The sequence below is a fragment of the Pseudorca crassidens genome, chromosome 1, assembly GCF_039906515.1.
Source record: "Pseudorca crassidens isolate mPseCra1 chromosome 1, mPseCra1.hap1, whole genome shotgun sequence".
In the NCBI taxonomy this organism is placed as follows: domain Eukaryota; kingdom Metazoa; phylum Chordata; class Mammalia; order Artiodactyla; family Delphinidae; genus Pseudorca; species Pseudorca crassidens.
Genome location: NC_090296.1, coordinates 37,046,191 through 37,071,128, shown reverse-complemented (window position 1 = coordinate 37,071,128; position 24,938 = coordinate 37,046,191). Strand labels below are relative to the sequence as shown.

At 45.0% G+C, this 24,938-nt stretch overlaps 1 long non-coding RNA gene across 2 annotated transcripts in view; it reads right to left on the bottom strand.

Annotated features, from left to right (window-relative positions):
- LOC137222209 (uncharacterized) overlaps nucleotides 1–15,326 on the bottom strand; it is a 46,086-nt gene extending 30,760 nt beyond the window's left edge. For both annotated transcript variants that reach the window (XR_010942384.1, XR_010942383.1), the window contains exons 1-2: nucleotides 14,987–15,326; nucleotides 1,313–1,421 (exon numbers count right to left, since the gene is read on the bottom strand). This is a non-coding gene — a long non-coding RNA (uncharacterized lncRNA). The remainder of the gene's footprint in view (nucleotides 1–1,312; nucleotides 1,422–14,986) is intronic.
- Between the last annotated feature and the right edge of the window lie 9,612 nt (nucleotides 15,327–24,938).

The following is a 24,938-nucleotide window of genomic DNA, read 5'->3' as shown; positions in this document are numbered from 1 at the left end:
CAACTAAGAGGTCATGTGCCGCAACTAAGGAGCCAGCGAGCTGCAACTAAGGAGCCCACCTGCCGCAACTAAAAGGGAGCCCACCTACTGCAACTGAGACCCGGTGCAACCAAATTTTAAAAAAAGACAAAACCCCCCCAAAAAACCAAAAAACAATATAAAATAAAAAGTTAAAAAAAAATAAGATAACAGTCTAAAGTGAAAAAAAAATCACTTCAAGATTTAAATTAGGATAGAATACAAAATATGGCTTAATTAAACCTCTTCTAAAACTACCAATTTTCATTCTATATACTGGTTTTTCTTTTCAACAGATTCAACAGCAAACTAAGAGGCAGATTAGTTATGAAAGTTCAAAATGAGTTTACCAAAAAGTGCCAGTGTGGGCTGAGTATGAGACATATAACTAAGAGGATTGAAGCATACACTTTGAAACCAAAATGCCTGAGTGTGAATCTGACTCCTCCAGACTGTAACTGTGTGACCTTGGACAAATGACTTAACCTCTGTACTTTAGAATGAGAGTGACTTAGTATCTACCTCCTCAAGGTGTTATGAGGAGTAAATTAGTCATTGTGTCTAAAGAATATACAGCAGTCTAAGCACCCTGGAATTGTTTGATATTACCATTCTTAAAATTATTTTGGCAATACCAATGTTGTACTCATTGAAATTTGTTTATTTTTAGTTGTTGAATTATAATGCTGTACATCTGAAACTTGTATAATTAAAAAAATCTGGGACTTCCCTGGTGGTGCAGTGGCTAAGAATCCGCCTGCCATTGTAGGGGACATGGGTTCGATCCCCGGTCTGGGAAGATCCCACATGTCACGGACCAGCTAAGCCCATGAGCCATAACTACTGAAGCCTGTGCGCCTAGAGCCCGCGAGCCTCAACTACTGAGCCCATGTGCCACAGCTACTGAAGTCCGCGTGCCTAGAGCCCGTGCTCTGCAACAAACCACCGCAGTGGAGAAGCCCGCGCACCGAAACGCAGAGTAGCCCCTGCTCGCCGCAACTAGAGAAAGCCTGCGCACAGCAACGAAGACCCAATGCAGCCAAAAATAAATAAATAAATAAATTTATATTTAAAAAATCTATTTTGAGACATATTAAAAAAAAAAAAAAGATCAGCAATGGCTGTTGTTCTCTATTTAGAAACTTGCTCAGAGAAGGAGCCTCCACTTTTTCAGTGTCAGGCCAAGAGCCTCCTCATTGCTCTGCATTAGATCCGCCCCACCCCCAATTTTGAATTATTCTTTTCATTGCTTGCTTGTTTTTTAACACTCAAGAATCTTTGGAAACATGCATACCTGTGGTGTAGTCCACGCAGTGAGTCAAAGCAGGTACAAGAAGCATGTCATTTGGGGGCTTCTGAGAAACAGACACCAGGATGGAGTTAGGTATGCAATAAACGAATATCTATGAAGGATAAAGGGCAGGGGAGCAGAGGTCAGTGAGAAGAGCCTTCAGGCAACAATGCAGGTCTGAGACTTGCCAAAGGAGAGAGGACAGGAAAGAGGGTTGGGTAGGAAGAACCTTAGACTGGAGCCCAGCTAAGCTGAGAAAGTCTTGGCCAGGCTGATCGGAAGCCCAAGAGCTGAGGAGCGTCCTGGCCCGGCTGAGGTTCCCCTGCTGTGCTCAGTGTGCGAGCTGCAGGGTCCCAAAGGTGCCGTGGCTGGAGGCAGCTAGCCGGCTACGTCCCTTGCAGCAGGTTCCCTCCCTAAGGGAGATCTGAGTGGTACTCTCTTGTGACTGCCCCAATCAGCAAGAAGAGTTCCACGATCCCACAAGTGTTTGGCTTATTTTTACCCAGCAAAAGGGAGCGGAGTGTGGCGGTTCAAAGTTACTCCTAGGTTGATGGCTCCACTGCTGCGCTGGCTGTGACCTTAGGGCCAGGAGCCGAATTTCCTTATCTGTTCAGTGAAAACAGTGAAAGCATCTCTCCCATGGAGTTACTGTGACAATGATGATAGAATGTATGTAGCGTGCTTAGCAGAGTGCCAGGTGCCTGAAGCAAGTGCTGAATAAATATGTTTACTTTGGAATGTGCTGTGAGATGAAATATAGGCAGCTGTACAACTTTTTTTTTTGCTTTGATTTTTAAAGGTCTTCTAAGATGGCATTGTTAGGGTGAGTCTGGTCAGTAGGCCAAGTGAGGATGCATTTATGGAAAATGGCTACCCGCAGCACTCTTCCACCAGCCCTGTGAGGTAGATTCTACTGTTATGTCTATCTTACAGAAGAACAAATTGAGGCCCACAAAGGTCTTGGTGATTTGGCAGAGCAGGTGACTCAGGTAGGACCAATCAGAGCACTGTATTGCATCTCCTTGGTTCAGGAATAGGTGGGGGACCCACCAGAACCAAGGAGATTTAATGAGAGTGGCCAGGGTAGCTGCAAAGAGATTGGGCTCTTTTACAAATGAGCTTGGACCAGAGAGGGTGTCAGGATGGTGATGCTGACGCTGTCTTACTTCCTCAAAGGTAAGCCTCTCTGAGAATAAGACAGAGACAGAAATGGTTGGCTGGCTCATCCAATACCCATTCAAACCCTTTCTTGCATAATTGCTCTGGGGGAGATTGCTGACTGTCCCCCAATACCCCTCCCTTTCTTTGTGTTAGTAACAGAACTCTTCAAGTTTTAGGTGGGCACATGGCTACCCCAATTCTACATTTCCCAGATTCCCTTGCAGCTGGTTCTGATCGTGTGACTAAATTCTGGCCAGTGGGATGCAAGCAGAAGAGTAGTAATCAGTGCAACTCCGGCATCACATCCTTAAAAGGAATCTTCTTGCCCTTCTCTTCTACTTTCTCCCTTCCTGGCTGGGAAATGACAACAATGGAGTAATCAGTCAGACCCTGTAATGAAGAGGCAGAACCATTCCACAATACTGGGTATGGCTTTTCTTTGACTATTAGCTGAAGCAAAACAAAAAACACAGCGACAATGAAAAACCCTGCCTCTGCTGTAGGAACCAGAAAAACCCAAGACCATGCTTTCCTAGCCTCCTTAGTGGCTAGGTGGTCATGTGGCACGTGACACTTATGTGTCCAATCAATTGGAAACAACTAGGGGCTTTGGGGAAGGATTTCTTTTTCTGGATAAAAGAATCAGATGCAGCTAGCCTCTTCTTTTTGCCTTGAATGCCTGGAACTGGAGCCGTCCTCCTATGACTCTAAAGATGGCGGAGCTGAAATGAAGAAAGAGGCTGAGTTCTTTTTTTTTTAAAATTAATTTATTAAATTTATTTATTTTTGGCTGCACTGGGTCTTCGTTGCTGCGTGCGGGCTTTCTCTAGTTGTGGCGAGTGGGGCATACTCTTTGTTGCGGTGCACGGGCTTCTCGTTGCGGTGCCTTGGCTTATTGTGGAGCACAGGCTCTAGGCACGCGGGCTTCAGTAGTTGTGGCACATGGGCTCAGTAGTTGTGGCTCGCGGGCTCTAGAGCACGGCTCAGTAGTTGTGGCGCACAGGTTTAGTTGCTCTATGGCATGTGGGATCTTCCTGGACCAGGGCTTGAACCTGTGTCCCCTGCATTGGCAGGTGGATTCTTAACCACTGTGCCACTAGGGAAGCCCCAGAGGCTGAGTTCTTGATAACATCACCGAGCTGCTGCATGGTAGTGTCATCTATGCCTATTCTGGGCTACTTATTATATGAGAAAAATAAACCTATCTACAGATTTCTTGTGTGAGAAAAAGAAACCTCACTTCCTTGAAGCCTCTATTAGCTGAGTTTTATGTTATTACAGCCAAAACGCCAAAACATCGGTAGAACTTAGTGTGACAGAGGGCCCAGATGTTGATGATGTCATCTGGCCCCTGAAGACAGTAGTGCCTAAGGCTAGCCCAAAGCCCTGGACTTTTCAGTTATAAGAGACAGTGAGTTCTCTTTCTGCTTTAACAGTTTAGGTTGGGTTTTCTGTTGCCTGAAATGAAAAGGCTACTGATACAACTATTAACAACTAGCCAAGCAGACCGATGGAGTTTTCTATTTCCTCTCAGTCCCTCCTCCATATTTTATGGTGAAAAAAAGGAGTAAAATTAAAGGAAGGAAAGAAGAAGAAAGGAAGAAATGGAAGGAATAACACACAGCAGTAAAACTTGAGCTAGACTGACAGAAGGTTAGTATGCTTTCATAGTTCCTTGTCCAGAAACCTGGGTCCTAGCTTCCCTCTTCAGGGTGTTTGTTACTGACTCATGGGGTTTGCCCTTGACACCATGTGAGCACCCTGACTGCAGTGAGTACTGTGATTCAGTTTCCCATTCCAAGCAACCCAGCGCCACATTTCTGGGGCCTTTCATTCTCCACTATTCTTCCTTACATGTGGCATGACCCACGCTAGGTGACCCATGTCCTGAACCAGTCTGGCTGTTCTCCCAGGTTACCCTTGGTTCATGGGCCATAACCCTCTTGTACTTACTGGTCTCCAGGGTTTTCATCACTTCTGAGAAGGGACGGTTTAGTCCAGTCTAGGTGTGGACCAGCATTAATAGGCAATTGCCACACGGAGATAATACAGGAAGAAAAATGGCTAAAAACATACAGTGAATCACAGAAAATTACATCTCTTAAACCCTACAGTGTATTCCTATTGCCATAGCAACCCCCGGCTAGTAAAGACAGAGCTGATTTATTGCCGGCTTTCCCCAACGCTCAATTCTGCCGGAAGCGCCTCCAGCCTGTGATGCGCGTCCCAGTGAGGAGAGAGATGCGGATATCACAAACCCAGTGTCTTCTCTCCTCCCTCCCTTCCGGTGGTGTTTCTGGGCTGAAGAAACCCGAGTTCCTTCCATACAACCCAGATTGTCTCCCAGCGCCTTTTGTGAGTGAAGGTGACTGTTTCTAACCTCTGACAAAATATCCTTCATTCCGCCAACACGAATGCTCATGGCAGCAGAGGGCTGACTTCCTGGAGGGGGTCAGTGTGGATGTGGAATGGTAGGAGGCTGTAGGTGCCAGGCTGGTCTGAATGAATAAGGAGAGGAGAGGAGTCCCCCTCTTTCCTTCTTTCTTTTCCTTTCCTTTCCCTCTCTACCTCACTCTCTCCTTCCCTCACCTCCCTGACTCTTCTCTCTCCCCTGCTATTTCCTCAGTAGGTCCACTGTGACATGGGCTTGCCAGGAGATGGGGGAAGGAGTCAAGCCCTCACTTATAGAAACATGAGTCTGGTACATAGAGAGGCAATAAAATGTATTTAAATAAACATTTTGTTATTCCATTGGCACTCTAAAATTCCTTGGTGTATAATGTTTGTTTTGTCATAATGTTAAAAATGAGATTCCTGATTGCTACTGAAATTTTCATAGTTTGGAGAAATATTCTGGACCAGTTCTGGAGCATCCTCTCTCAAAAATAGCCCTGCCTGGACCTGTCAAAAGGACAAAGGAAGGGCTTCCCTGGTGGCGCAGTGGTTGAGAGTCCGCCTGCCAATGCAGGGGACACGGGTTCGTGCCCTGGTCCGGGAGGATCCCATGTGTCGTGGAGCGGCTGGGCCCGTGAGCCATGGCTGCTGAGCCTGCACGTCCGGAGCCTGTGCTCTGCAACGGGAGAGGCCACAACAGTGAGAGGCCCGCGTACCGCAAAAAAAAAAAAAGGAGATGATGGCTGGAAGGAGCTCCCACTGGCCAAATCTGGGACAATCTGAACTTCAAAAACAAAAACAAAAAAGATAGTAGTGGTTTGTAATCCATTGAATAAAATAAGAAAATATAGGTTCATACTGATATAAACAAACAAAAAAATGGAGGAATAAAAAAAGCCCTTCCTTACAGTAAAATTCCAACCAATAAGTGTAGAAGAAAGGATAGGATTAGAAAATCACCATCTGGCAGCCTTCAGGCAAGAACTGTCAATGGATGTGTAAACCAGTGGGTAAAAGTTTGATGAGAAGCAGTATTTTTATACAATCTCAACATACCTCCTCATAAAATATTTATTGATTTCAAAGAGAAAAATAATAACTTTGCAGTGGAGAGGCTTGACAGACCCCACCTGAGCCAAATGATCAAAGTTAGCATCACAAGGGACAAATGGGACAAATCAGTATCATGTCTCTCCGGATGTGATATGCTAAGAAGGACACAATATCACCTCTGTGGTATTCCTGCCAAAAACACACACCCTGACTCTAACTGTGAAGAAACATCAGAAGGTCCAAAAATAAGGGACAGGCTATTCAATAAGTGGCTTATATTCTTCAAAAGAGTCAATTCATGAAAGACAAAAACTGAGGAACTACCCTAATTGAAAAAAACCTAAAGAGATCTGACAATGGTGATCTTGGATCGGATTCTGGATCAAATATTTTTTTGTCTATTGCTATAAAGAACATTGTTAGGAAAACTGATGAAATTTGAAAAAGATGTGTAGTTTAGATACTATTTTTTTTTTTTTTTGGTGGTACGTGGGCCTCTCACTGTTGTGGCCTCTCCCGTTGCAGAGCACAGGGTCCGGACGCACAGGTTCAGTGGCCATGGCTCACGGGCCCAGCCGCTCCGCGGCATGTGGGATCTTCCCGGACCGGGGCACGGACCCGTGTCCCCTGCATCGGCAGGTGGACTCTCAACCACTGCACCACCAGGGAAGCCCCTAGATACTATTATTGAATCAAAGTGATTTCCTGATTTTGATACTGTATTGGGGTCATAAGAGGGAATGACCATTTTTAAGTATTTAGGGATAAAAGGGCATCATATCTGTAACTTAACATTCAACCTGTTTAGGAAAAAAGTATACAGGATAGACTATAGATAGATAGATAGATAGAAAGTTATAAGCAAATGAGGTGAAGCATGTAGAGGAATTCTTTGTACTTTTGTATTTTTCTGTAAAAAGTACTTTTCTATAAGTCTGAAATGATTTCAAAATAAAGATTAAAAAATAGCCCATCTTCAGACTCAAAGTCGTTTTAAGTGAAATTTCCTTCCATTCTTTTCTTTCCTGCACACCGATGCTACACTGTAGTGTTTAGGTCCTCACAGCTCCTGCACAGAGCAGGAAAGTACTGCCATGATGGGGGAGTGTACTTTATTTGTGCCTGTGTGTGTGAGGAAGATGCAGCGTCTCCCTCAGGGTGTCACCAAAGGCCAAACATAAAGCCAGGATAAAGTCATTTGTTACAATGCCCAGATCAGACCGGGAAATGAAGTCAAACGCCCCTTAGTGACTCCTTTCAGGTTTCTGAGGGAAGGGAGGGCGTGGCCTGGGTGGGATGTACTGACCCAGCTCAGTGAGAGCTGAGAGCCAGCCTACAATGTGAGAAAGCCAGGGAATGAACCCTCATTCTTTCTCTCTCTCTCTTTCACACCCACCCCCCCTTCACACACACACACACACACACACACACACACACCTCTTTCCTCTTATTTCCTAGAATCTTTCCAAACACTCTGGTACCTGGTGAACGAGCCCTTTCTATCAGGGACAGAACATCTCTCCACAAAAGGGGGCGCTTTCTTCCTCTGGGAGCACGGAAGGAAGCTCAGTATGTGGAAACCTGCTAACTTCAGACTTAGAAGATGGCAAGGTGGATGGGAGGACCATGTGAGGCCCAGTGCCCTATCTTCCTACATTTGGTTCAGCCTGTCCAGAGCTTGTATCCAGGGCCAAGAACCTGGTATACAAGTCCCAAAGCACATGCCCCAATGTCTACACAATGGTCATGACATGACAAGATTCCAAAGGAAGGTCTTCCATGCGCTGCATTAAAATTCACTCCACTGCTTTCTCTAGTAGGCATTTACTTTAATTCATTCATCTCAATATTGTGAGCTGCAGTGAAGCAGAAAATGGTTCTGCTATTTCTAAGTGATCCTGATCAAATGAAATAATGTCTTGATTTCTTCCCAGTGGTCTAGGGACAATAACAAGAGAAGCCTAAGGGATGGGTGGGGTAGAAGCTCCCCTCGCCCCTGGAAGTGGGCATCTGTTCCACCCTCAGCTTTTAGACCACTGCCTTGTGATTGGAGGGAGGCACAGGGAAGGAAAAAAGTGGAGTCATTTTCAGTTCTGAAAAGATGATATTTGTCTCAATCAACCATCAGCTAGATATGAGGTATACAAGTCAAATAGGCACAAGGCTTCAGGCTGGACCGTGAAAAAGAAACTTTAAATATTTAAGAGCTGGTCAGCTCTAATCTGATCAGTTTAGAGTGAAAAGTAAAGACACTAAATGTAAGCCCTTTTTAAAGAGGCCACAGTCTGTATGTTTCTGCAGAGAAGGTAGACCTCCATGGCTGGGTCTGAAGCTGTGCACAGATTATAGAGGGTCCAACTTCCTGCCATCATGTGGCCCATTTGCCCACATACTACCGCCACATGGCTTTGTTTCAGAGTTACTATACACCAGGTAGCAGCATTTTTTTTTTTTATCAGTCAAGTGGGAATCAGGCAATAAATGACTTGATATAAAATTTAGACCATGCTCAGCACTGGGACAAACCTGTAAGAAACTATAAAACTAGCTCTCAGATAGAAGTGGGAGTGACCAAGAAACTCCCTGTGCCATCACAATAACTGTGACGGGGATAGTCAGGGTCCTTCCATCAGACCTCTAGGGCCCAATGACATGAGAGGGATTTTAGTGTTTTTTTCAAGTCTCCTATATGGAAAAATATTATTTTAAAATATTATTATTATTACATAGGAAATTCATTATTTTCATAGGGCAACTTATACCTTCTTTTATTTCACCAGTCTGAGGAAGCATATCAACACTTTCAGAACCAATATTTGTAATTTCAACAAAAAAAAGTTCTTACTAAGATCTCAAAACTCATATAACATAGACTTGGGAAGGAACTGCTATATTTAAGGAGTGAGGAAGGAATCTGCAAAAGGAGAAGCAGATGCCTTGCTGGAGCCCAGGGACAAGGAAGCTCCATGGCAGAGGGAGGAGTTGGGAGAGATGCCCATGGCCCAGTACCCTTCTCCAGCACTGTGGGTGGGGACAGTGGGTCAGGATGAGTGTTACTGTTGTCTCCTGTGAGTTCTGCCAGGGATTCCATTTCCCACATGCCACCCTGGTAAGAGTGTCTTTTGGTTAATTGGGGCAATTAACCAAAATTAAGAATTGGGGCAAAATCAGAATTGGGGCAAACTCTTTTAGCTGGTTGAGTCCATACTTGGGACTTAGTGATTTGCAACATGATAATGTTGCATTTTTCTTCATTACAGATGAAACCTATAACCTTTTGTCCTCATGATATTTACTGTGGTAGGTTAAAGATGGATGCAAATTTTCTGCCTCTCCTCTCACCAAGAGGTAGAGTCTATGTCCTCTTTCTTTGAGTCTAGACTGATCCTAAGACTGGCTTTGACAGAGTGCACTAGAAATAATACAGTGTAACTTCTAAGGCTGGGCTTAAAGACATCAGCAACTTCCAATTTTGTCCTCCTTGGAAGCAGTTGCCATGGAAGAAGTCTGGCTACCCTGAGACTTCCATGCTGTGAGGAAGCCCAAGTTAACCACGTGGAGAGAGAAAGACCATGTGGTGAAGTGCTGAGGTGCCCCACATGTGAGTAATCTTCTTAGACCTACCTGCTCAGCCACCAGGTAAATGAAGCCAAATGAGTGACCCCAACCAGTGGCATATAGAGCAGGATAACCACCCAACAGAGCCCTGTTTGCCGACCCACGGAATCATAAGCAAATGAGATGGTTGATTTAAGCCAGTAAGTTTTGGGGTGATTTATTGTCTAGTTAGTTAACTAAAACATATACAATCAAAGCTCACGGAATTAGTGACCCATCCATTATTACCAGATGGAGATAAGGGGACCCAGATGGATAAAGCTTCTTCAAATAGCAAAAATTCCACTGAGCTGGGAGCAGAGCCCAGAAAAACTCCAGGATTCCAGCTGCGGTCTACATGATGTCAGACAGGAATAATATTTTTCTGAGAACAACTCTTTTTTCTCATAGTTCCTTTTCTGTACTGAGCCCCATATTTCCTACCCTAGCTGTTTGGCCATTATATCTCCCTTCTGTAACCCCATTATCTAGGTGTGCATTCATTTTACTTTTTAATGTCTCCAGAGAATACCATAATAGTAACATTTGGAAACAATCTAGCTGTCCAACACTAGGGGCCTGTATGAATAATCTGTGGTACATTCATATAATAAAAAAACTTGAATTTATTAAAATTGATGCTATAGGAGGGTGTCATAAGCATAGAGAAGTATTCCCAGTATATGTTATGAAACAATATGATCTCACTTAAAAATCTTATGTACTGTATTTATATATGCCTGGAAAAAGATGTGAGGATTTGCAGCAAGACTGAGTAGTATATGGGAACTTGATGCTTTTATTTGAGTTTCCTGAAATAAGTATGTACATTTTTTTCAGGAAACTCAAAAAGTAATATAGCTTTTCTAATATGATAAAACAGTAAAATAAGTGTTATTTAGGAGGCAGAAGTAGTGATAGGATGGCAGGGTCTGCCAGGCCCCTACGGGAAGTGGAATTGGGCTGAAATGATGTTGTGACTTAGACTGAAATAACTGTGGTTTCATGGGGCCCCCACCCAGTATTTGGCCCTCCTGTGCACAGAACCTGCTTCAGGCAGCCTGCCCAAAACATGAACTCTATTAATAGCAGCCGGAACTCTGGGGTCATGCAGATTCTTAAGTGAAATAGGAATCAGAGTCAGAATCATGGTTATTAAGTGAGTGGCCTTGTCAGAACTTTATCATCAAATACTATTTATTAAATACTCTCTTGCTTTAATGAGTCAGGAAATAGGTTTCTCTTTCCTTTTATCATTCACCATTGTGTTTCTCAGCAGGAGGAGGGTTCTCTTCCTGAAATGGGCTGGGACCTTCATTTCCCTGAAGTCATATTACTAGGCAGAGTTTTCCAGGGAAAGAAACTGTTGATTCAACCACATACCACCAAGCAAGTGTTTGGTTGCTCTCTGTGATTCTTTGTTTGTCTCTTACTTCTTTTTCCTACGTCGTACCAGAAAATACAAGAGTAAAATCTGTGTGTGGTGGACATGTTGTTGTCCAGAATCTCCTTCTCCCTTCTGTTAGCAACATCGCCCTGCCTTGCTTCTAAGGGACCACCTCCTCTCATTCTGTTTATGTGGTTGGGGGTGGAATGACCTCATCACCTGGCACATGACCCAGGCTTAGCATATTCCATTCTCCTGGCCGCAGGTGAAATGGCCATAAACAGGCACAGGACCTGGGTCAGGCCCCTGAGACTCAATTCTGGGACTTTTGCTTGATCTTTCAAGAAAGGGGTGGATGGTTTCTGTTTGGGTTGCTGAGCTGATAGGTCGCAAGCCCAGAGCAGCTTGTGACTGTCTTTGCCACCTCACAGGAAGAGCTTGCCTGAGAATAAAGGCAACATAGAGGAAAGCAGAGCTGAGAAAAGCAGAGAACCAGATTTCTGAAAAGCTTGTCTTTTGGGAACCTGGTGCCAGCTACTTCAGAATTTTTTAGTTGCAAGAGCTAAGAAAATCCTTTTTTTCCCACTTAAGACAGTTTGAGTTGGATTTCACTCAGAAAAGGTGGGGCTTGAGTGAAACCTATAGGATTGGGTAGGATCATAACTTTTAATTTTTGCAGAACTTTACAACTTTTGAGGCATATTCACACATAATCACATTTGAACCTCATGGCGACCTTATGAAGTAGGCAGAGTCTTTATGACTATTTCCATTTTACAGAAGAGGAAACTGAGGTTCAGAGAAGTTAGGTGATGTATGCAGAGGCATAGGGCTGGGGAGCGGCAGAGCTGGGGCACAAATCCAGGCTCTTTGCACTCCCTGGAGAAGCTTCTGAACATAAATCAGATTTGGTGGGCAGAGAAGAGACAGGGTGGGATGTTGGAGAACGTATTTCTCAGTGACAGTGACTATTTCTGCTCTTTTTGCCTCTCCCATGATTGCTTAATACAGCACTAAATACATAATAACAATAATAACTAATATTTACTGTTTGCCATGTGCCCAGCATTGGGCAAAGTAAGCACTTTACTTGGATTATCCATCTCCTTTTGCTTTTCCCAACATTTATATGAATAAGGTGTTTTTGCCTTCTTTATCACCATTTAATTAACTAAGATGAATAAACTAAAACTCTGAAGAGTGAAGCCACTTGCCCAAAATGACACATCAAGTAAGTGGCAGAGCAGGGGACTGGAATCCAGATCTGATCCCGAAGAACCCTTTTTTTTTTTTTTTAATAAATATATTTATTTTATTTTTGGCTGTTTTGGGTCTTCGTTGCTGTAAGCAGGCTTCTCACTGTGGTGGCTTCTCTTGTTGCGGAGCACAGGCTCTAGGCTTGCGGACATCAGTGGTTGTGGCTTGCAGGCTCTAGAGTGCAGGCTCAGTAGTTGCAGCGCACAGGCTTAGTTGCTCCGCAGCACGTGGGATCTTCCCAGACCAGGGCTCGAACCAATGTCCCCTGCATTGGCAGGCGGATTCTTAACCAATGCACCACCAGGAAAGCTCCCAAAGAACTTTCTCCCTCTTAATCACCAGGCTGAATTGGCCACTTTGCAAGGAATACAATGAGGCTGTCAGCAACTCCTGGTTGGCCTTTTGGCCTTTCAGTTGGAGTTGGGGAAGATGTTCTAGATTATTCTTTTTTCTTTCTTTTTAAAAAATTGAAGTACAGTTGATTTACAATATTATATTAGTTTCAGGTGTACAGCATAGTGATTCAGTTTTTTTTACAGATTATACTCCATTAAAAGTTATTACAAGCTAATGGCTATAATTCCCTGTGCTATACAATACATCGTCGTTGCTATCTATGTATCTATTTTATACGTAGTAGTTTGTTTCTCTTAATCCCATACCCCTAATTTGTCCCTCTCCCCTTTTCTCTCCCTTCTGGTAACCACTAGTTTTTTTCTATATCTCTGAGTCTGCTTCTGTTTTGCTATGTTCATTTGTTTGTATTATCAATATTTTTTAGATTCCACATATGTGATATCATAGGGTCTTTGTCTGACTTATTTCACTAAGTGTAATATTCTCTAAGTCCATCTACGTTGTTGCAAATGGCAGAATTTCATTCCTTTTATGGCTAATATTCTATTGTGCATATATATATACCACATCTTCTTTATTCATCTGTCTGTTGATGAGCATTTAGTTTGCTTCCATATCTCGGCTATTGTAAATAGTGTTGCTATGAACATTGGGGTCCGTGTATCTTTTTGAATCAGTGTTTTTGTTTTTTCCAGATGTATACCTGGGAGTGGAATTGCTGGTCTAGATTTTCGTTTTTTTTTTTTTTTTTTTTTTTGCGGTACGCGGGCCTCTCACTGTTGTGGCCTCTCCCGTTGCGGAGCACAGGCTCCGGACGCGCAGGCTCAGTGGCCGTGGCTCGTGGGCCCAGCTGCTCCGCGGCATGTGGGATCTTCCCGGACCGGGGCACGAACCCACGTCCTCTGCATCGGCAGGCGGACTCTCAACCACTGCGCCACCAGGGAAGCCCTAGATTTTCCTTTTTAATCCTACTTCTCCCCTCCTATGTTCTCTGAGGCTCCACAAGGACACAGTCCCTTTCGTTCCATCTTCTCACGGTGGCTCTGCCTGGTTGGTGGGCAGCAGCAAAGCCCATAGACGTTTCCAAATGACTCCAGGCAACTTCCTAGCTTCCAATTTTCTGGCTCCTGCTGGCGCTCAGAAGCCCAGTGTAGCACTGTAGGGGGAACAAGGGAAGGAAGGTCCTGCCAAGAGGGAGGCCTTGCACCCTGCAAACCCTCAGAAGGCTTCCTTCTGTGTCTCCTCCCACCCATTCCTGCTTGCTTCATCTCCATCCTGCAGGGAAGCAAATACATTATCTATTTATTTTATAAAGTGCTGCCCTTGGTGTTCCAATCACCTCAGGGCAAAGAGCACACAATTTAGAAACAATTAAAAGGTGTAAAACAGGGACTGGCAATGACTGGCAGTTTTTAAAAATCAGCAATAAAACGCCGGTTCGAGGAGCCCCAGCTCATCCTGGGCCCTGCAGATCACCTGCAGGGACTCTGTCACCAGGAGGGGCCGGGAGTGATCTTCCTACAGCCTCTGAGTTGTTTGCTCACAAAGCCCAGACGATCCAGTCACCTTCCTTCAGACTCTGCGGTCTGAGTCTTTATGACTCAGCTCAGGCCAGCATCAACTCGTTTTTTTTCTTCCTGTTCCTGGCTGTGGGAGGCTTGCAGGAGGCCTGCAGTGTCTGCCAGGGGACAGAGGGGCTCTAAGTGCCGGGCAGGGGGGGACCAGCTCAGTCGTTGGCCTGTCACTGCCTGGGCCTAGCTAGTAGTTGGTGCCCAAATGATAATAATGATAATGACAGTGTTAATAACAAGAGCTAAGCTGGACCGAGGCTTCTGCTCGGTGAAGGAAGGAATGTTGGCTCATCACTAAGGTTTCTCACACTTTGAAAGAGGTGTGGTTAGAACCAGAGGGGGGAGGAAACAAGGCACAGCAGCTATGTAATCCAGGTTGGAGGAGAATTTGGGAAAAGGAAAGCACCATGGTGAAGCCACCTTAGCTTGAATGAAGGTCGAGGTGCTGCTGAGGCTCCAGCCACGAGAGACAGAGACGCTGCTAACTGCGGACAGGTTTGCCTAAAGAACAAGCAATGAGCCCAGACGTGGGCAATCTGATCTATGATTCCCAGCTACTTCAGGACCTGCGGGGCCTTGGGCAGGTCACTTGACTTCTCTGGACCAGTTTTCCACCCAATAAACAAAGAGACAGGCCTAGATAATCCCCTTATAGCACTGCATTATAGATTTCTGATTCTTAGAATTCAAATAATCATGTGTAAATATCTATTGGCCACCTTCTATCCTCCAGTCATCTGTGGGATCTCCCAGGAAAACAAACATTTCCCAATCTCTCCGTATCACACAGGCTTCTCTCCAGTGGAACCTGGCTCTCTAAGGTGGAGGATGGCAGGGGGTGAGGGTGGGTGTTGAAAAGAAGCATCCTTCCACTCAATTATGCATCTGTTGATCACTTACCTCCCCACCCTCTGAGTTGCTCGTTGCCACTCAGTAGCTGTTCCATTGGATTCTCATGCAACCATGTTCTGGAATTTCCTGAGCACCACTCCACCTGAAGAGCAGCCCCTGCTTCTCTCTGGGAAGTCATGAGGTTTCCTCTCCAGTCTCACACTGGCCCACTTTCTTTCATGCCACCGGGCGTCCCCATGGCTGCACTCATTTCTCTCTATGCCTGGGTTTATTCAGCTGTGTTCTCCTCTGCTCCGCAGGCTATCTTTCACAGGAGGCTGTCACAGCCCACTTGGAATTCACTTGATCCTTCCCTCTGCTTTATTCGCTGAGCCAACGGGTGCATTTGGCATTTCAGTCATGGAGATTCTCTGACACCCCTTTGCTCTTGCCTAAAATGGAAACCTCAGTGGTTTTACAGAAAAATTACACATTCTCCTGCAACCTAAAATCAACAGCTATTTGTTGAATACTTACCATGTGCTGTCATGCCCTCAAGAAGCTTATGATATTGTTGATGAAATGAAACAGACACATGTGAAACAACTTGAAAACAGCAAAGCACAGTAATGTCAGCATTATCGTTTTTGGTGCCGAAATATGTGTTACAATAATACCACCACAAACACTAATAATAGATGCTGACACACACCCAGCACTTACGCACATCTCATTTAAACCTCATAACAAACCATTGAGTTGCGTATTACTGTCCCCATTTTACATATCAGCAAAATGAGTCACAGAGAATTTAATTGGCCTACAGTCTCATGCATGGTAAGACAACTCAGCTCTTTTCAACTCCAAAGTGTGTGCATTTAAAACCCTAACTTTATGCTCAACGCTGCTCTGTAAGCTCCATGAAGGTGGGGTCTATGTGTTTTGCTCATGGCTGTTTTCCAGAGCCATTTTCTCAGTGCTTTCCATAGTAAATGCTCAATTAAAAAAATATATATTGCATACTGCACCTCTTATGGACAGAACGACCTATAGGAACAGCTAGATGAAATGGTCTGTTTTCTGGAGTCAGAGGTGGGGGAAATGTTGAGGGGTTTGGAGGATTATGAAGTTCAAGCTCGGCCATCCCTTCCTGGGGGATGGGCTTGATGACAAAAAGAGTAGGGGAATAGAAAATGAAAGAAAGTAAAAAAACCAAAACAACAGAACAAAACAACACAATAACAAAGCAGACACACAATAACACTGCTCCTCTTTTTAAATCCAGCTCTCATCCCTGCCCTGTCCCCACCCCCTTCCCCGTGCACACAGCTCCTCTCTGTGAGGGCAGGCCTGCTTTGTGCTGCTTACATCTGAGTCTCTCACAAAACTGTGGGCATCAGGAGGATGGGTGCTGGCTTTATCCTAGTTTGTATCCTCCAAGTTGGGTTGATTCCTCAGAGCATATGTTTGTTGAAATGAATTGAAATTAGAAAGTGTCCCGTGCAGCTCAGCTTATTTTTTGTTTTTTATGTGATGCTTTTTGGGAAGTAGCAATGATATAGAAAGAAGAAAGAACAGTAGAGAAACCCCCTGGTAGTTATAAGGGGAAATGAATGTGGTGGCAATTTTTTTTTTTTTTAAAGCCCTGGGTCTGACCTGTCTCAGATTGGATTCCCATTCTTAGAAGGAAAAAAGGGAAGTCAGCCTGGAGGGTCTGCCTCAAAGAGCATTGAGGGGGAAATGTTCAATTTTATTGGTTTGTTCTGCTGGGTCCTTCTCTCCAGGACACTGTTTAGTGCACTGAGTGAAGTGGAAAATAAAGAACAGGTGAGCAATCAGCCGTGCAAAGCTTTAATGGACCCGGCACCCCTTTGGGACTGAGGCAAGGCCCTTGCTGGCACTCAGGACCACTCTCTTCCAGTTCAGTGGGCTTTGTCTTTGTAACGGGAATTTAACTCCCTCAGGTGGCCCCGAATGGAGGAGCATTACTGTCTTCAGCAGCAGTGGGGCTGCAGCATCTGGAACAAGAACCAAGGCCACTGTCCTGGAAGGCGCCCCTGGCTCATTGGGTGCTTTGGAAATCTTGAACTTCCTGGGTGGCCAGCAGAGTGGGTCATGTGACCCTGCAAACAGAGTGATGCTATGATTACCTGGGGCTCCTAAGCAGCAGAGCAGAGACTGTTCCTGGAATCGGGAGACTGTGAGTTGGTGTGGATCCAGCCCCAGGGGACTTAGGACCACCACAGTATCTGTGTGGGAGCAGTGGAATGGGCAGGCCTCTTTTAGGCTTTTAAGCTTCCTAGAGTGTTCTATAAAGAACGAGGCTGCAGATTTGGGCTGGGTGGGTGGGAAAGGGTGTCTCCCTAGTAGCAGTCATGGGGAGGAGCTGGGGTAAGAGCAGGTGTGCCCTCTGTGTTTACTATATTCCAGACCCTGGGCTAAGTACCTTCTTTATGAATGTGTGAGAGTGATGCCTTCACTCCCTAACCCCGACAAAAATTTACTCTTTGACAGTTAGCTTCTTCCTCTCTCCTGACTTCTCAGAGTTTTCCTGGCTACTGAGCTTTGGAAGATATAGAATCAGGGTACGGAGAGGCAGGACCGGAGAGGCAGGAGGGAAGGGAAAGGACTCTTCTTGCTGGGACAGCTCCAAAGCTTTCCTTTGCTGTGGACAAGGCTGGTACTGGGGAAAGTGTAGAAGGAAAAAAAAAAAAAATGAAGGGAGAGAAACTTAGTGAGTTAACCTGTTACTGACCTTTTCAAATTGGGACCCAATAAGGATCCCCCCTGCCCAGTATCACTGGAGCCAAAAGAATAGACTGAGTTTGGTTCAGAAGCAAAGGAAAGCCTCATTCTTGGATCCAAGAATGGAGAAGCACAAGCTTGTGCTCTAGACCAGGGGTCCGCAACCCTCGGGCCGCGGACCCGTACAGGTCTATGGCCTGTTAGGAACCGGGCCACCTAGCAGGAGGTGAGCGGGCGAAGCTTCATCTGCCGCTCCCCGTCGCTCGCACTACTGCCTGAACCATCCCCCCACCCCCGTCCGTGGAAAAACTGTCTACCATGAAACCCGTCCCTGATGCCAAAAAAGTTAGCCACCGCTGCTCTATACCACAGTCTCTCCCCAAAGGCCCCGGTGGGGCTGCTTTATAGCGATCTCATCATCAGGGAGGGAAGCGAGTTCTCGCGGGATCTGTTACAGCTGGGCTGCTCAGACTACAGCTCGCAGTGCCGGGTGCAGCGCCTCTGCACTCGGCCCGCTGCCGCCATCTTGAATTGAACGTCGTGCTCAGCGCTTCTGCGCCCAGCCCCGCCCAGCTGAGGTGGTGGTGCAGGCGTGTCACACTGGGAGCTGTGGTCTGAAGTGCCGCGCGCGAGACCTCTTCATATGGCACCCCGTGAGCAAGGGAAACTAGACGAAGCACCAAGGAAAAGAAAAAAAAGAAAGGTTAGGCTTTATTACCCAGTTTCTATTTTTATTTCCCAGGAGTTGTTAATGGGCTTTGCTGTGACAAACCTACATAACAAACATGGGATGGGGAAGAATGAAAAGCAGAAAAAAACCTTTGTGGGTTGGGTGTTAGTTGGGGTTGCCAGATAAAATACAGGACACCAGTTACATTTGAATTTCAGATAAATAACAAATAATCTCTGAGTATAAGTACGCTCCCATATATTGCTTGGGAAATTTTTATACTAAAAAAAGGGATTTGGGGCTTCCCTGGTGGCGCAGTGGCTGGGAGTCCGCCTGCCGATGCAGGGGACGCGGGTTTGTGCCCCGGTCCGGGAAGATCCCACATGCTGTGGAGCGGCTGGGCCCGTGGGCCATGGCCGCTGAGCCTGTGTGTCCGGAGCCTGTGCTCCGCAGCGGGAGAGGCCGCAGCGGTGAGAGGCCCGCGTACCGCAAAAAAAAAAAAAAAAAAAAAGGGATTTGTTGTGTATCTGAAATTCACATTTAACTGGGCATCCTTTCTCTTGTTTGTTTTGTTTTGCTAAATCTGACAAGTCTAGTGTTGGGAGAGTTTTGTGAGATTTCTAGAGTTGAGATTCTGACGTAGTAGGTGGGTGAGAGGTAGGGGAATTGGGCAGAAGAGGAAAAGATTATTTTTATGCTGTGGTTTATAAATTGGATCCCCTTTTATGTTCTTTGAGTGCTGCTGGTATGATTAGAAAACTTCATAAATCCCATTTGGTTTTAGAATTGTCTTCTTCAACTGTAACTGTGCAGAGCCTGGGGGATATGAGATCCTGGCTTACGTCTGGGGTACATAGACATTATCTCATATCATCCTTACAATTGAGCAAGCTGGGAAGCATTTTCTTGCTTTACAGATGAGGAACTTAGGCTCAGAGAGGTTAAATGACTTGCTCAGGGTCACCATTAAGTAGTGGAGCTAGGTTCCAAGCCTAAATTCATTCAGTCTCCTGTGCTCTAAACCTGAAGTCTAAATAACCCATGTTAAACTCAATCTCTTCTTCCCAACTAGATGCTGCTCTGATATACTTAAAAAAAAAATACTTGAATGTAACATTCTAAATGCATGTAGAATAGACTCATGGATCTTTAGCGTTCCTTTTTCAGTTGAAGAAATCATTATCTGAAGAAGATAAGGTTTGCACAGGTGGTTAGTGGCAGAGCCAACATTAGCAGTTGGACCCACAGAGGGGACAGGGATTGAGAGCTCCAGGGAACAGCTGCGAAAAAGTAACACAAATCGAGTTGACCGCCCCTTTATTGTCAGCCTCGTCCTGCTTCAGATTCACCCCACCTCTCCCCCTCCTACCTCCTTCCCTCCTCTGGGCATTGAGCCATGTCCCATTTCTACACGTTCTTTCTCTGAGCCAGCTGTCATAATCCCTGCAAGGTGTTAGCTGATAACAGTCTGTGGGAGGATCATACAGTGTTAGCCCAGTGAAGGATATTAAAGGCTGTGGAAGTCTAAAAGCAAGTGTGTGCCAAGACAGACATCACAGGAGACACCAAAAGGCCTGGCTACCAGGAAACCTTGCAAGGTGGCATTGACCTTCAGCCATTTCCTGTGGTCCAGCGTCTGGTCTGTTTCCAGCCTTGCCAGTCCAGACACTCTGTCTTCTCATGCCCCAAGTTTGATTGGATGCAACAATGATGACCTACAGTAACATGGCTCAAAGAGAAATATAAACCAAAAATAGCTGATTTATTAATGTATAGTAAGACACAAACCTGCTAAGCTGACTTTAGCCCAATGGGTGCCTTCTCTCTCGTGGGGTGAGAAGCTACGTGAAGAATCAAGGTATCAGCTGGTTGTTCAGGGCTTCCGGAATTGGCACAGGGGAGTTAGGTAAAGACCAGAGTTTAATGGCATTGAGCATGAAAGTCTGGGGCCACAATGGCTAGGCGCATGCTCCCGTCAAACGGGGCAGTGCTAGGACACGGCAGGTATCAGACTAGGCCCAGGAAGAAAAAAAAACTGCACACTCAAAAGGCAATAGTAATTGCAGAGAGTTTAAAGAAGGGATTCTTTTCAAACATATCTCAAAACCAACAGGGGATGTTGAATCACCCCCAGTCTATCTCCAATCTGGCAACTCTGGGAGTAATTACCACCTCCAGGGTGAAAAAAGAAGCAGTACCAGAACCTGGAGAGAGCTGTAACTGCAGCTGTAAGGGAGAGCATTTCCACAGGATCCATGGCCTTTGGTGGAGGAATACGGCCATTGCCAAAACAGTCTAGCAGGGAGGGAATGGGGGGAGGAAATACTCTGGCCTGTCTCTCCTACTGTCCCCTGATCCTGCTTGTGGCCTCCACAATCTGAACACAGCTGGAAGATGAAAAGCTTGAGAGAGGCCAGCCTCTCAGATCACAGAGTGAGGTAGAGAAGGAAGAGAGTGGATCTGGACAGGTAGACAGAGAGCCTGGGCGTGTGGGCCTGTGAGCATTGTGCCTCTTCTTTCCCATGCTTCCTTATCGGATCACCTTGCTTCTGCTTGAGACATTCCAGAATAATTCCTTTGATCTGGTTACACAGGGATCTTCCTGCTCGTTTTCTTTCTTTACGGTGACTCTGGCCATCTCTGTCTGATCAGTTAAGGGATGAATTCACCTATATAATCTTATCATCTTATTTTCCTCATTGTCTCATGGTTTTTAGGGCCAGGGTGGTGGCTTCCATAAACCAACATAATTCAGCCTTATTGGGTAGCAGAATTAAGGGCAGAGGGAACTCAAGAGCAGGCCAGGTCTTTCTCAGATACACTTGGCATCACCTTTACCAGGAGTGTTTGCATTTTATTTTTTATTTTTTTATACATTTATTTATTTATTTTTGGCTGTGTTGGGTCTTTGTTGCTGCATGTGGGCTTTCTCTAGTTGTGGCGAGCAGGGGCTACTCTTCGTTGAGGTACGCGGGCTTCTCATTGCGGTGGCTTCTCATGTTGCGGAGCATGGGCTCTAGGCGCACAGGCTTCAGTAGTTGTGGCACACGGGCTCAGTAGTTGTGGCGCATGGGCTTAGTTGCTCCGCAGCATGTGGGATCTTCCTGGATCAGGGTTCAAACCCGTGTCCCCTGCATTGGCAGGCGGATTCTTAACCACTGCACCACCAGAGAAGTTAGCGGAGTGTTTGCATTTTAAAAGGGATTCTTAAACAAATGAAATTTAAGACCCAAAGGAATGTCTCTCAAATGGCATAATTTCAGGTTAGTAGTAGGGAGGTGTGGTGGGCTGAAAATGGCCTCCTAAAGATGTGCACATCCCAGTCCCCAGAATATGTTGCCTTATGTGGGAAATGGGACTTTGCAGATTGATTAAATTAAGGCTCATGAGCTATGGGGATTATTCTGGATTATAGCGTCAATGGAATCACAAGGGTCCTTATATAAAGGAGGCAGGAGGGTCAGAAGCTGAGAGGGGAGATGTGATGCCAGAAGCAGAGGTTGTATTGATGAACTTTGAAGATGGAAGTGAGGGGTCCACAAGCCAAGAAATTCAGGAGGCCTCTAGAACCTAGAAAAGGCAAGGATTCTTGCCTACAGCTTCCAGAAGGAACACTACCTTTGCTTTTAGCCCCATAACACCCATTTCGGACTTCTGACCTCCAGAACTGTAAGATAATAAATTTGTGCTGTTTTGAGTCACTAAATTTGTATAATTTGTAACAGAATTACACGTAGAAAACTAACACAGAGGATATCTTTGGGGTAGAGGCTCCTTTCCAACATCCTTTGATCACAGGCTACACTAAGACCTGCTTAGCCTTTTTGCCAGCCAATGTTGGGTCTCTACACAGACACCAATGGACTGGAATCCTGAGCATAAAAGCCACCCTGGTTATGTCTCATAACATGCACAACTGATTCTAAAGTGAGTTTCTGCCCAGATAAGCAGGTTCCCAGAAGTCGTCCTTCACTGCTCACCAGGCCCTCCTCCCATCCCCAAAACCTTGAGGTGAGAGCACTGCATTCCCAGAAAGGCAAGTAAGTGGGCAGACAGAGGTGGCGAGGAGGCCTCTCCAGGGAGGGATGGTTGGTGAAAAAATTAAAGAGTGACACAAAGGGCAACTTTCTTCTTGGGCTTTTGCAAAAATAGCCCAAGGACAGGGGTTTGAATCTGCTTTGAACTAGAACACTTGGGGGAAAAAATCCGCAACATGAACTTCATGTCAGTGAGCAGATTTTCTTGGTTATATTCTCCACCCCCGCAGTGACCCCAACAGGCTCTCAGGAAGAGTTCCTTCTCTGTAAAGCTGTTTTCTTTCTTCTTCAATTAAGTCACACACATTAAATGGAAATGAAGAGGACATCAGTTAAAGTGTGTCTTTAGAGTGAAATGGAATATGAAAAGGCTCAAATCCATTTGAGAGACGGCCTCTTCTGTCAGAAATCAATACAGCCCTTGCTTTCTACAGTGTGCCAGTTCATAAAGTGAAAAAGGCTCAAACTCTCAATTTAACATTTTCAAAGCTGATGTTAAATTCTAAGATTTTACATCTGCTCTTGCACATTTAGGTCCAAGTTATAAAGCTGCAGTCTCTCCCCAGCTTACGAATCTGACAGCGTTTGATAAAAACTTTTATAATCAAGTTCGATAAAGAATCACAAATCTTCCTCTTGTAATTTTTAGCTTACGACAATCTTCGTTAATAACATCTTCCTGCTTGATGTTTGTCAATATTTGTCATTTTAAAAAGGGATAAGATAGAAATACTACGTAAACTCTTACCTCTTAGACGGAAATTACTGTTAGTAAAGGATTCCATAATAATATGATGGAATAAGATGTCTTCATAGTGGCATTTATAAAGAAAGACTGTGAAAAGCCAGAAGATGGTATCTTTAGTGACAACCATGGTCTGCTGCTGCTGGCTTTCACAGGGAAACAGAAGACAGGCCATCATCTGGAAGTCTTAGAAAAGACTCCCCTTTGCTCGTTAGCATTTATTCCAGTCCTGAAATGGGCGGTTGTGCACCCACCCTTCTAAATTGTCCTTAGGCTAGAAATAAAGGGGCCAGTTTCACTACCAAGGCTGTTTTGGGTGAGCTCTTTTCTTCAGACACTTAAGGAAAAAGTTAATAAAAGAGATGTTTTTATTCAAGCAAGGTTGACTCTGAGTTCTGTGTTTTCCTATCTGTAAAAAGAGACTAGAAACATATGTACACATACATGTATATACATACATACATATATACTATGTAATATATGTACCATGTACTAAAATTATGAAGATAAATGTGGGAATGGTAATCATCAAATTCAGGCCAGTAGTCCCCTCTGAGGAGGAGGGAAGGGGATGTGACGAGGAGGATACACAGAAAACTTCAGGTGAGTTTGACATATTTTATTTTTCTAAACTGGGTAAATCACAAATTCTCATTATATTATTGTCTGTGCATTTTTTATTTGCACATCTGCCAAGTTTTATAATTAAATTAAAAAAATCTTTTATTTATTTAACTTATTTATTTTTGGCTGCGTTGGGTCTTCACTGCTATGTGTGGGCTTCCTTCTAGTTGTGGTGAACAGGGGCTGCTCTTCGTTGCCATGTGCAGGCTTCTCATTGCGGTGGCTTCTCTTGTTGTGGAGCACAGGATCTAGGCACGTGGGCTTCAGTAGTTGTGGCTTGCAGGCTCAGTAGTTGTGGCTCGTGGGCTCTAGAGCACAGGCTCAGTAGTTGTGGCACATGGCCTTAGTTGCTCCGCGGCATGTGGGATCTTCCCGGACCAGGGCTCGAACCCGTGTCCCCTGCATTGGCAGGCGGATTCTTAACCACTATGCCACCAGGGAAGCCCTGAAACAAATTTTAAAGAGGAGTTTTGGGTTGTATGACAGTCAATTTTATGTGTCAGGTTGACTGGGTGAAGGGATGCCCAGATAGCTGGTAAAACATTATTTCTGTGTGTCTGTGAGGGTGTTTCTTGGAGAGATTAGCATTTGATTGAGTAGACTGAGTGAAGAGGATCTGCCTGCACCTATGTAGGCAGGCATCATCCAATCTCTTGAGGAACCAAATGGAATAAGAAGGCCAAGGAAGGGCAAATTCTATCTCTGTCTTCTTGACTTGGGATGTCCATCTTCTCCTGCCACTGACATTGAAGCTGCAGGTTCTTGGGTCTTTGTACTCTGGAACTTTCAACAGTGTCCCTCTGGTTCTCAAACCTTCATCCTGGGACTGGGAATTATACCATTGGCTGCCCTGGTTCTCAAGCCTTTGGACTCAGACTGCCTTAGACTTTGGACTCAGACTGCCTGGCTTTCCTGGTTCTCCGGCTTGCAGACAGTAGGTTGTGGGATTTCTTAGCCTCCATAACCATGTGAGCCAATTCTTGTAATAAATCTCCTCTTCTCTCTCTCTGTCTCATCTTTCTGTGTATCTGTCTGTCTACCATCTATCTATATCCCATTGTTTCTGTTTCTCTGGAGAATCCTGACTAATACAGGTTGTGTCATCAGAGAAGTAGGGAAATGAGGAAACAGTCCAAATGCCATTCAGATTCAACATGGTATTTTCACTCTGCCCAAGGTTGCTGTCCTGACTCTACAGTG